Here is an 11,995-nt window from a genome sequence, read left to right on the forward strand (position 1 = left end):
TCGAAATTTTCTTTTGAATTTATTGGTTCATTCCTATTTATAGTCCATCTTTTTTATTTATGACTTTAAATTCCTATCATGATTGTAAAATTTTGAACTTTTAGCTCTGACTAAATTTACAACCGGAGGACCAAAGATGTTCAGGTTCAAAATTGTGTTTGCGAAAAACTAAACGACTTGCTAGCGAGGAAGAAAATTGAAAACAAAATAATAACATGAGTTTTTCCTAATTGAAATCCATCTTAATTATTTTACCATTCCCATCCCTACGTTACGTATGTGCCATGTGTTATAGGTAAGTAGTTAGGTAGGTACCTGTTTTTGGTTTCGTCTTGAATTTTGGAATACCAGAGATTCCTCACGTAGGCACTTAAGACTTAAGTCCTCTATTACGTATAGAATAGATAACCTATTGGTGTGACGTAGACTTACGTATGTTACGTGTTCCTGCTGTGACGTATCCTCTGATGTCAAACTTTTTTTAGGTGAGTGTTTCATCGCCGTTTTTATTTCATAGCAACGAAACTAGTGCTAATATACCTACTGGTCCTACTGCCACAGTGCCACATTAAAGCCCGTGTGGTCTGTGTCCTAGCTCATCCCGTAAGTATGTCGGTATGTCCCTCATCAGATGGATAAAAAGAGACACTTCCCATTTAGGTGCAGGGTCAGCACGAGAACACCAGAAAGTAACCCATTGAAATAGTAGAAGTCGAAATATGTCGTGTAAATATCTGTCAATGACGGATATCGATCCCCCGGTCCTTCTGCATGGCAAGGGAGCGCGTTAAAATTAGACTTAACAATTTTTGGATTAATTAGTGCCACTAATGTATGATAGTTAGTGCTATCACACAGTCTACACAGCGATAGCAGGTTCACGGTCAACTCTCAAGGCCATTAGCAGTTCATAACCCCGTTATGGAGAAATTATGTGGGCGTAGAAAAAAAGTAAAGCAGTCACATCCACTACTACAAATGAATCACATTTCCTATTAAAGCAAAGAGGAATGACCTGACAACCTGACATAGTGACATCCCGAATGCACTTCCTACTTCCTGTATTTCTTGAAATGGAATGGGTTTCCCAATTCCCAGCCATCATGTATAGATAGGACTGATGAATCACATTTCCTAAAGCAAAGAGGAATGACCTGACATCCCGAATGCACTTCCTACTTCCTGTATTTCTTGAAATGGAATGGGTTTCCCAATTCCCAGCCATCATGTATAGATAGGACTGTGAGCAGTCACATCCACTACTACAAATGAATCACATTTCCTAAAGCAAAGAGGAATGACCTGACATCCCCAATGCACTTCCTACTTCCTGTATTTCTTGAAATGGAATGGGTTTCCCAATTCCCAGCCATCATGTATAGATAGGACTGTAAATTTCCGGGATTATCCGAACTGTAAAAAATGATGATGATGATGATGATGTCAGCTTTCGCTGTCAACTTATCATCGATAACGGAAATTCAAATTTTCCCTCTCTTTTGTGAACGAGAAATTCACAACTGGCGCGCTCTCTAGCGTATTCATTACGCTTATCATTATCATCGATAACGGAAATTCAAATTTTCCCTCTCTTTTGTGAACGAGAAATTCACAACTGGCGCGCTCTCTAGCGTATCATCGATAACGGAAATTCAAATTTTCCCTCTCTTTTGTGAACGAGAAATTCACAACTGGCGCGCTCTCTAGCGTATTCATTACGAGCTACACGTTTTTCAAAATGGCCATCACTTCAAAAATAAAAATATAAAAAAAATTATAATAATTTTTTTGTCTTCGTAGTGTGTGTGAAATTTAAATCAATTTTTTTTTCATGGCAAGACGTAATAAGAAAACTGTTCAGTTGTTTTTTAAAACTAAGAAATAACCTTTTTCAAATAAGAAATCCAATAGTTTGTACAGTTGAAACTTTACATTTTTTATAAGGTAAGTGCAAAGTGCTGGGGAAATCTAACCCCAAGTGTTTCAGCCTGGGGATGACTAATTCAAAATCAATTCTGTCTAGCCTGAAAGCATTCAACATTTCATATTAAATCTAACCCCAAGTGTTTCAGCCTGGGGATGACTAATTCAAAATCAATTCTGTCTAGCCTGAAAGCATTCAACATTTCACATTGGAGATCCGTCTGTGACAACATATTTTCCTGTTTTTCATTAAGTAGTTCTCTAGTTCCACAAGATGTCTAAATAATTCTAGGGACTTGTCTCCCGATAAAAATCCAGAGATTTTATCTCAGTCTTGGGTGTTCCTGTGTGTAATAGGATCTCAACTAATTGTTATCTAACAGGATCTTATCAGGGTGATAAATTGTAACTTGAAAGTCTAATGCTATTCTTGTTTTGCACAACAAAAAAAAATGATGTGTACCAATTTGCATTAATCGGTAAGTGAAAATATCAAAAATTAAAATAATAAATTTTGTGTCATTGTGATTAACAATAAAATTCTTGGTTTGGTTACATATGTATCTACCAGTAGGGTAGGCACTCATTTCTCAAGACAATTTATATAAAATTAAAATAATAAATTTTGCGTCATTGTGATTAACAATAAAATTCTTGGTTTGGTTACATATGTATCTACCAGTAGGGTAGGCACTCATTTCTCAAGACAATTTATATTTGATTTGTTTCTGTTAACAGTCAAAAATCCATTGATCTTACATTCTTACCTACATAGGCTACTTTTTATGGGTTCAACATCACCTGACTGTAGTGGAGACACTGCTTTACATGAATGACAGTAAAAAGTCATCAAAAATTAAAATAATAAATTTTGCGTCATTGTGATTAACAATAAAATTCTTGGTATGGTTACATATGTATCTACCAGTAGGGTAGGCACTCATTTCTCAAGACAATTTATATTTGATTTGTTTCTGTTAACAGTCAAAAATCCATTGATCTTACCTACATAGGCTACTTTTTATGGGTTCAACATCACCTGACTGTAGTGGAGACACTGCTTTACATGAATGACAGTAAAAAGTCACCTGTTTACTCACTATTTGAGTGATTGGAACAGTTTTAAAATCACTTCCTTAAGCACATGTGAAATCATAATGTGGATCTACAAGGATCCTGAAAATGGCTACTTTCTCTGTGGCATACAATATCTCTCATAGTGCGGTCAAACTTTCTTGACTTGGAGGGGTCGAGCACTACTGCACTCCTTAATAACTGACCTATGAATAAAGGGGGGGGGGGGGATTGGCTGACCTGAATCACATTTCCTAAAGCAAAGAGGAATGACCTGATATCCCGAATGCACTTCCTACTTCCTCTGTTTCTTGAAATGGAATGGGTTTCCCAATTCTCAGCCATCATGTATAGATAGGACTGTAAATTTCCGGGATTATCCGAACTGTAAAAAATCGCTGTCAACTTATCATTATCATCGATAACAGGTCTTATCGTTCCGAACTCGAAGAGGAAAGGAAGACAGGATAGGAGAAAGCCAGCCGTCCCGAGAACGAACCTTACCTGTTCAGGATAAAATCCGCCCCGGGCGGGAATCGAACCCGCGACCTAGCGCTCACAGGCAAACGCGCTACCCGCCAAGCTAACAAGGCTGGCTAGTCAATTTAATTATGTATGTATGTTGGAAATGTCGGGATCTTTGACCATTAGGCCACGGGATCTTTGACGAATTTAATTATAACTTACCCTACAGCCTCAGCTACAGGCCGTGTCGATTCACTAGCCAGGAAGACATGACAGGCAAACCTCTGCATGTTGGGATTTTCTGAGACCTATTTTTGGAACGGAGAAATGATTGTAAGGTACTTACAAAAATAAAATAGCAAACAGAGACATCAGAATCAGGAGCAAGAGAATGAGAACCAGCAACCCTCAGCTAGTACCCGCCAAAAATGTATAAAGCGGATTCATTTTCGAAAACTAATTAGGTACCTATTTGCTAGATGGGAAAAAAAATCGCGACTTTATTCACTTCTAAAGTTACTAATCAGCTCGAATGATCTACTGTCCGTAGTGTTAAAACACCAGGGAAAAAAAGTTACTAAATGCGGAGCTTTTTCACAGACCGAAGTAGAAAAGTAGGTAATTAACAAAAAATAATGACCCCCTTTCTCTTGAGGACCTAGGTTCCTAGGTACTAAAAAGTCAACCCCGATTTAAATTTGACAGCAAAGCGTAGCGGAGTGGTTCATACTCATAGCGGTCTCAAGTGGTCACTCCTCTAAATAGTCACAAGCATAAAAAAGTCACTTTTTTCTGAGACCTTGGAACGGAGAAATGATTGTAAGGTACTTACAAAAATAAAATAGCAAACAGAGACATCAGAATCAGGACCAAGAGAAAGAGAACCAGCAACCCTCAACTGGTGCTAGTCAAAAATGTATGAAGAGGATTCATTTTCAAAAAATGGCGAATTTATTCACTTCCTAATCGGCATAAAAGTTACTAATCGCCACGAACGATCTCCTGTCCGTAGGTATAGTGTTAAAGCACCAGGGGAAAAAAGTTACTAAATGCGGAGCTTTTTCACAGACTGAAATAGAAAAGTAGGTACCTACTCAGACCAAAACGAACTTGATGCAGAATACAAAGAAACTAAGTAGGTAGTAGGTGTAGGTAATAAAATCAGGTAGGTACCGTACTGACTAAATGCCATGAAAATGTCAGACTATAAAAAAAAATTATTGTTCAAAAGTCTTTCAGAGATTGTTGAACCCACTGGATTTTTCTTTTTTAATCAAAGGGCATTAAAAAAAGAAATAATAAAGAAATAGGCAACAAGGTATGCAGATATTTTATATTTTTTTATTACATTTTTAAATTCCTTCCTAATTTTATTATGTACCTACATTCCTACACATTTTTCTTTAAATTTTGGCGTTATAACAGGCGAATTTTCCATTAACTTCATAAAATATGCCACCCTAAGGTCAAAAGTGCCACTTTTCGAATGTCATCACGAAGCTGAGTGCACCCTAAAATGACCACCAGTAAGTGAGGCCCAGATGTTTTCATTGATTGGGTTTTCCACATTATTGACTTCATTCGACCATGTGTAATTTAAATTCATTTGTGGAAAAAGTTTGCTTGTCACAATGTCACATCTACCATAACATTGGTGGATGTGTCATAATCACTTTCATTTGGGTAAGTACCATTGCATGAAAACCATTCATTGTTAAAAGACAACCTTGGTTCGAAAGTTTGCACCTCACGATACTATACTCGTAAAATTAGTGGATGTGTCATGTATTCACTTCGTAGGTTGATAGATATTTAGGTAACACGATAATAATAAGATAACTTGCGTAGAAAACAGAATTATCACACCATATGAAATGTAAAATTGGTGGAGATGTCTTATTTACTTCTGACGAAACATTTTGTTAGTGGACATGTCTGATTTACTTCTGATGAGATTTCTCGTTTTCTGGGTCACGAAAAAGACAAGATGGACATATTTTCTAAAAGTCAATAAGCATCTACCAATCTGCCTATCCTCCTGCTTGAGTTTTCATATCAGCATGAATCATAGGGTAAGTATCTACGTACCTACACCTACCTAATAGGTACATGACATGGGAAGAGATGAACTTTCTGCTATACTCCAAGACACTGATGATACTGCTTTGAAAGTGTCTAAGAAGATGAAAATCAATCAACTTACGTGTAGTTCTGTACGGGGGGCCGAAAGTGTTGGTCCTTTCTGTCCACATAGGTGATGAATTGCTCGAAATCCGTGTCCGCCATCGCAAAATAAAGAAGAAAATGAACCCAATATAAACCTAACCAATAATCGAAGAAAATGAAGTCAAAAACACTCACGAGACTTTCGATATCACCACGAGAAGAAATCTACGCCATTCCTTGAACGAGAGATAAGGAAAAGCTCCTTCAAAAGGAGAAAAGAAAACAAGACTATCGATTCCTAAAGGGGAGGGGAACTTTTCATCACAGAGGGTAGCAGGGTGATGTGTTTGTGGGGGGGGGAGAGATGGGTGGTTTTCTGCAGTGAAGGCAGGGGATGGTTTTCCACTAGGAAAGGGAGGGAGGTTTATTTCCACCCCCTCAAAAACTACACCCTTATCATTTCCCCTCTCCCTTTCGAACTCCTCTCGCTCCCAAAGTAGAAAAAACTCATGCTTCCATCTATGACGCAAGATTCAAGTTAACGACGTATCCACCCTTTCACGGTCACAAGGTCGGAACGCATGTGCCACAAGTTTGATCAATGAAGTTTCGCCAGTTTGTGAGAGTGAAGGGTGTAAAAGTTTCGTTGAACTTTCGCTAGATGCCGCCACCTGTGACAAGAATTTGAGGAAAGTTGAGGATACCAGACGGAGGCGAAAAGGAGATGAAAATTTCTCGGTGTGTGTAGAGAGGAGAGCTTTGTTTCGTATTGCCTGTATTTTTCTTCTTCTCTTCCTCCTTCGTTTTCGTCTTCACTTCTTCCTTTTCCTTATTGTTCTTCTCTTCCTCTTTTTCCTTTACTCCTCTTCCTCCATGCCCTCCATATTCCTCCTACTTTATCTCATTTCTTATCCTACAAGAAGAAAAGTAATATAATCGGGTTTTCTCTCCTCCTCCTCCTTCTTCTTTTTCTTCCTCTTCGTCTTCTTCTCCTCCTCCTCCTCCTCCTCCTCCTCCTCCTTATTCTCTTTCTCTCATAACTTTGGGGTGGATATTGTATTTAATTGGGAAAGACATTTGTGACAACCATTCATGCTTAACACAATTAGAATTCCTTCTTTTTCCCCCACAAACAAATTTGGCAAATTGATTGTTTATCCATGTTCTGGTATTACTATGACTATGATATGCCAATGCTGCCCCTGTAGACATGAAGAAAGAACATCAGCCCACATTTTATTTGTACCCTTCTCCACTTATATCCCCATTTTTCTGCATCCTTGAAAATATGTGTAAAATGTTTGTTATTGTCTGCTTACAAAATCTTATTAGCCTTATTGCTTTTCTTAATCTGTAGGAAGGAAAGTAATATAATCGGGTTTCCTCCTCCTCTTTCCTCTTTTGTCTTCTCTTTGTAGGAGCGCCCACACATATTAGACTTGTGACTAAGTCTAATCGAGATTAACCTTGCCATTTCGCTCTGGAAATGCTGGAATAACTCTAACCAAGTTTCCTTTTTTGTCCTTACGAGGCTGAGTGAACGCCGAAAGAGCTATTCTGTTATCAGCAAAATAATTATCATAGTAAAATTGTGAAGAGGCTCTCAGCTTCACCACAAATAAATCATCATTTAGATTTATATCAGCCCACGTTTTATTTGTACCCTTCTCCACTTATATCCCCATTTTTCTGCATCCTTGAAAATATGTGTAAAATGTTTGTTATTGTCTGCTTACAAACCATAACTTTGGGGTGGATATTGTACAATTTAATTGGGAAAGACATTTGTGACAACCATTCATGCTTAACACAATTAGAATTCCTTCTTTTCTCCCACAAACAAATTTGGTAAATTGATTGTTTATCCATGTTCTGGTATTACTATGACTATGATATGCCAATGCTGCCCCCTGTAGACATGAAGAAAGAACATCAGCCCACGTTTTATTTGTACCCTTCTCCACTTATAAACTTATATCCCCATTTTTCTGCATCCTTGAAAATATGTGTAAAATGTTTGTTATTGTCTGCTTACAAAGTATTTTCCCCCCACCCATAGATTTTTTTGCAAGTAAGTGTTGCAAAAATAAGTAGAGGACTTTGGGGGAATTGAACGCATGCCACGATTTTTTTCTTTTGCCAATACTTTGTTACCTGTGTGCTATGATTAATTACCCTACTCGAATCTCTTGATGCTCAAACTGTAATTATGAGTATATTTTCTTCATCAAGAGCTTACCTATGTGTGCGATTGTAATTTTGTATGGAGCTATGAAATATTAGAGTAGTTGTGACAGGCAGGGGTCTAGCTGAATTCCGTCGCTTCGCTCCGGAATCCCGCTAGTTCATCCCGAGGCATGGCCAAACTTGTGGAAAAGGCATCGTTTTCTGGGATTCAAATGGAATAATTCTAATGGGCTTCTTTAAAAAGGTAAAACGACAACTGGACTGAACTTTTGACAAGATTTGATGAAGCAGTGCAGCTCAAACGCCCCCATTTTGCAACGAAAAAACTGCTGTTCCACCATGACAATGCTCCGTCTCACTTCATCAAGAGCTTACCTATGTGTGCGATTGTAATTTTGTATGGAGCTATGAAATATTAGAGTAGTTGTGACAGGCAGGGGTCTTGTTATTTCAAGGTGGATTAAAAAGAGAAATAAGAAAAATTAAGAAAAAATTAAAATAAAATAATAAGTATGTTATGTAGTATGTAACAATAAGAAATACACTAGAAAAACGATTTTTGGTCTGAAGGCACAGCCATACGATCAAATTTTTACCTAAATACGAGTAGAGTAAATTAAAAAGTATGTAAAATGGATCTAAGTAAATTATAGAAAGTAGAATTTTTCTTGTTGAATACTTTACTTTCCTTATTGTAGAATAAGGAAAGTAATACAGAACTCTCTTAAGGGAGATTTATAGGGGAATAAAAACATCAAGAAGAAACTTTTATTGCATCATTTTTCAAGAATATTTTGCATAATGGTGTACATTTATCTAGTCCACACCCCCCATTATCTGTAGAAGATGATTTTGAATATCCGTGAACCCGTAGTCAGTCAAAGACCTTTGGTATGGCTATACCATGTAATGAGAATGTATATTGCAATCAGTCCAAATTTTCAAATCGGGAAATGGGTGACAATGTCCGTTTTAGGATCTCCTATTTTTGTTTGTTTTTTTTTTGTTTTTGTTTTGTTTTGTTTTTTTTTTTTGTTTTTTTTTTTTTTTTTTTTTTTTTGGACGTTTTTTAATTATTTTTTTTTTTTTTTTTTAATTAATCAATTTTTTTTTTTTTTTCCTGTGCTTGGAGTATTTAAGTAGGTACATACCTGGATAGATATGTATCTACCTAGGTACCTTGATCTGAATGCAGTTTTGCCCTTTGAAAGATTTGAACTTGATTTAGTTTCCACCTTGAAAACAGAGCAGCAGCACCACCACCTTTATTTCATTTTCAATCTTCCGAATCCTCAATGGCTTGCAAAAAAAAAAAAAAAAAAAAAAAAAAAAAGTTTGCAAAAATACCACAGAGTCACATATCCGTCTCACACCTCAACAATTGTCAAGGCTAAACTCCACCATTTTGGTTAGGAATTGTTGCTACAACCACAATACTCAACTAACTTGACTCCCTATGATTATTTTCTGTTCTCTAACTTGGAAATTTGGATCAGCGGAAAGCGGTTCACCTCAAAGGATGACGTGAGCACCCCCAAAAAACGCTATTTTGAGGAATTTGATGGCAGCTGCTATTTGGAAGGGTTAAAAATGTGGCAGGGACGCTGGGTTACGTGTGTGGCCCTAAAAATAGACCAAGTTGAAAAATAGAACCAAAACATGTAGGTATCTTGCACCATTTTCTCAAACACAGGTACTTATTGATCCACCCTCGTATTTCTGTATTAAACATATTTGCCAACATAAGTAGGTATTAAGTATGGGCTTTTATAGTGTCTCCATAAGACTGAAAAGTATAATATCAAGCTTTAGAAATCACATTGAGTCAATAAAAAAATAAATAAAAGAGTAATAAAAAGTGGATGTCCTCCCCCCTCAAAAAAAAAAAAAAAAAAAAAAAATGGGGGGACTGTCGGCTAAGACTAAAAGTCCCGCTGTCTTAGCCGAAAAGTCGGTCGGCTAAGACAAATAGGTAACTTTGAGAGCTTAAGGTACGAAAAATGTCTCGGAGTAGGTACTTAAAAATCTAAGATCCTTTCCAGAAGCCACGTTTTTGCCCGTTTAAATAGACTAGTGTCAAATAGAATATTTCCTTTTACAAAACTTCTAATTTATTATTCCCCTATAGGTACTGGTTTATTATTCCACAAAGCTTGTAAACTGGGCACCAAAATGTTTGCTGAGGCTGGAACTTGACCTGGTGTATTGCTATGCGAGTATGCGCCCAGATATCTCTTTGGACTGACCCTGAATAAGTTTAATTTAAGCATTTACTAATTTTATTAATCTTGTGCCTCTGTTCTGTTTCTTTGTTCACAGTGTCTTCCATACCTCCCCAGTGCAGTTTACTAGCGCCCATTTCACCCTCTGATCTTCACACAGTTAATTCTTCATTTGTTAAATTTCCAACTAGTCATTAAATTTAGTTTTTAATCCATAAAGTTGAAAACACAACGAGCGAAAATTTTCCGCGCCAAATTTGGAAGAAAAAAGTAAAAAACAAACAATAATAAAATAAATCCTTTGACATTGACAAAAAATAAATAAAAATAGGAATAATTTTTCAGCATCAAAAAAGGTCCCGTTTGAACGCTTGTGAATAAATTTGACATTCAAACATCTTGTAAAATTAGAGATTTATTCCGAAATTTTGACACCTCTCCACGGTGCAATAATGACGTGAATTTGGCGGTAATAAAATTGACCAACCAGATATAACAATCCAGGGGTTATTTCCCCCTTTCAAAGGACGATTTTCTTCGAAAAAAAAGGAGACATTGAAGTTGACAGCGACGGGATTCGAACCATCGGACCTCGAGGTCTCGGGTGAGGGGCTATGAACTGCAACACTGCGCGTCACACGACGTCCCCGGCCAACATAAACAACATATCGTCCAACATCAATCGGATAAAGTCGCCGTCAAATCGTTCGGGTTTTTCCGGCACAGGGTCCCGAACTAACCCGAGTCCAACTGGTAGCCTGTCCAGTCCGGTATTGTCGCGGGCTTCTTCCAGAGAGAGTACTGATAGGTAAGTGATTTTTTTGTTTTTTTTTTTTTCAAGAGGTTTGATAGAGGGAACTGTAACTGCTAAGGTCTTATCGTCCAAGACAGGATAGGAGAACGAGCCCTATCTGTTCAGGATAAAATACGCCCCGGGCGGGAATCGGAGACGCGCTACCTACCAACCTAGGCTGGCTAGGTAAGAGAACTACCTAATCATTTCTCAGAAGTATGTAGTGACCGGCCCTAACCAGCCTAGCTAGCTGTCAGCCAAAAACAAAAATGAAATGTCAGTCCAAAGCAATCACCCTAGCGATAGCTGATTGAGAGGCTGACGAAAAACGCCGACCCCGTCTGAATACGGGAAAAGGGGAAGAAAAACAGTACGTAGCAAATTTAGTGGTGTAGTGGTTAACACGGTGAATTTCGGACCTGGAGACTGGTCCCGTCCGAACACGGGAAAAGGAAGAAGACGAGGAGTCTCAGATCTAGTGCAGTTTAGTCTCAGAGCTACTTCATTTGTATAGTAGGCATAACTCTAAGGCCAGCTACTCACTATCAGATAGACCTGACAGGCACACCAGATCAGGTCCGCCTGTCAGGTCTATCTGATAGTGAGTGGCTGGCCTAACGTCATACGTCAAACGTACCGGATAGGTACTACTTGATACAATAAGACGAAATCTATTGTCATCTTTATTGGACAGATTGTTTTCCTATTGGTGAATATTACCTCATGACATCACATTGAGTAGTAAGTACTTGAGCACAAAACAGGGTCATCTTTGACTACACCACCTACCTCGGTGGTGTAGTGGTCAAGGCGCTCGCCTGGTAAACAGGAGGGCGTGGGTTCAATCCCAGCCGAGGTATGGAATTTTATCCTCAAAATAATTTGAGAATTCGACCACAATAATAGTAGTAGCCTACTGCTGGAGTAAAGGGACTTTTCAGTCCTATGCGAGCAGTATAAATAAGCACTATTATTCCTTTTTCCTGTTGTGCACGGACGGTACGACCGAAAGAAGTTTTATACGACGTCTAAAAAAAAAAAAAAAAAAAAATAGAAAAGCCGCACTGCACTTTTTCCTCAACTTATAAAGGACACGGAGTTTCTATTATTATTATTATTATTATTATTATATTATTATTATTACTTATTATATTATTATATTATA

Source organism: Diaphorina citri, unplaced genomic scaffold (genome assembly GCF_000475195.1).
Source record: "Diaphorina citri unplaced genomic scaffold, Diaci psyllid genome assembly version 1.1 scaffold695, whole genome shotgun sequence".
Taxonomy (NCBI): domain Eukaryota; kingdom Metazoa; phylum Arthropoda; class Insecta; order Hemiptera; family Psyllidae; genus Diaphorina; species Diaphorina citri.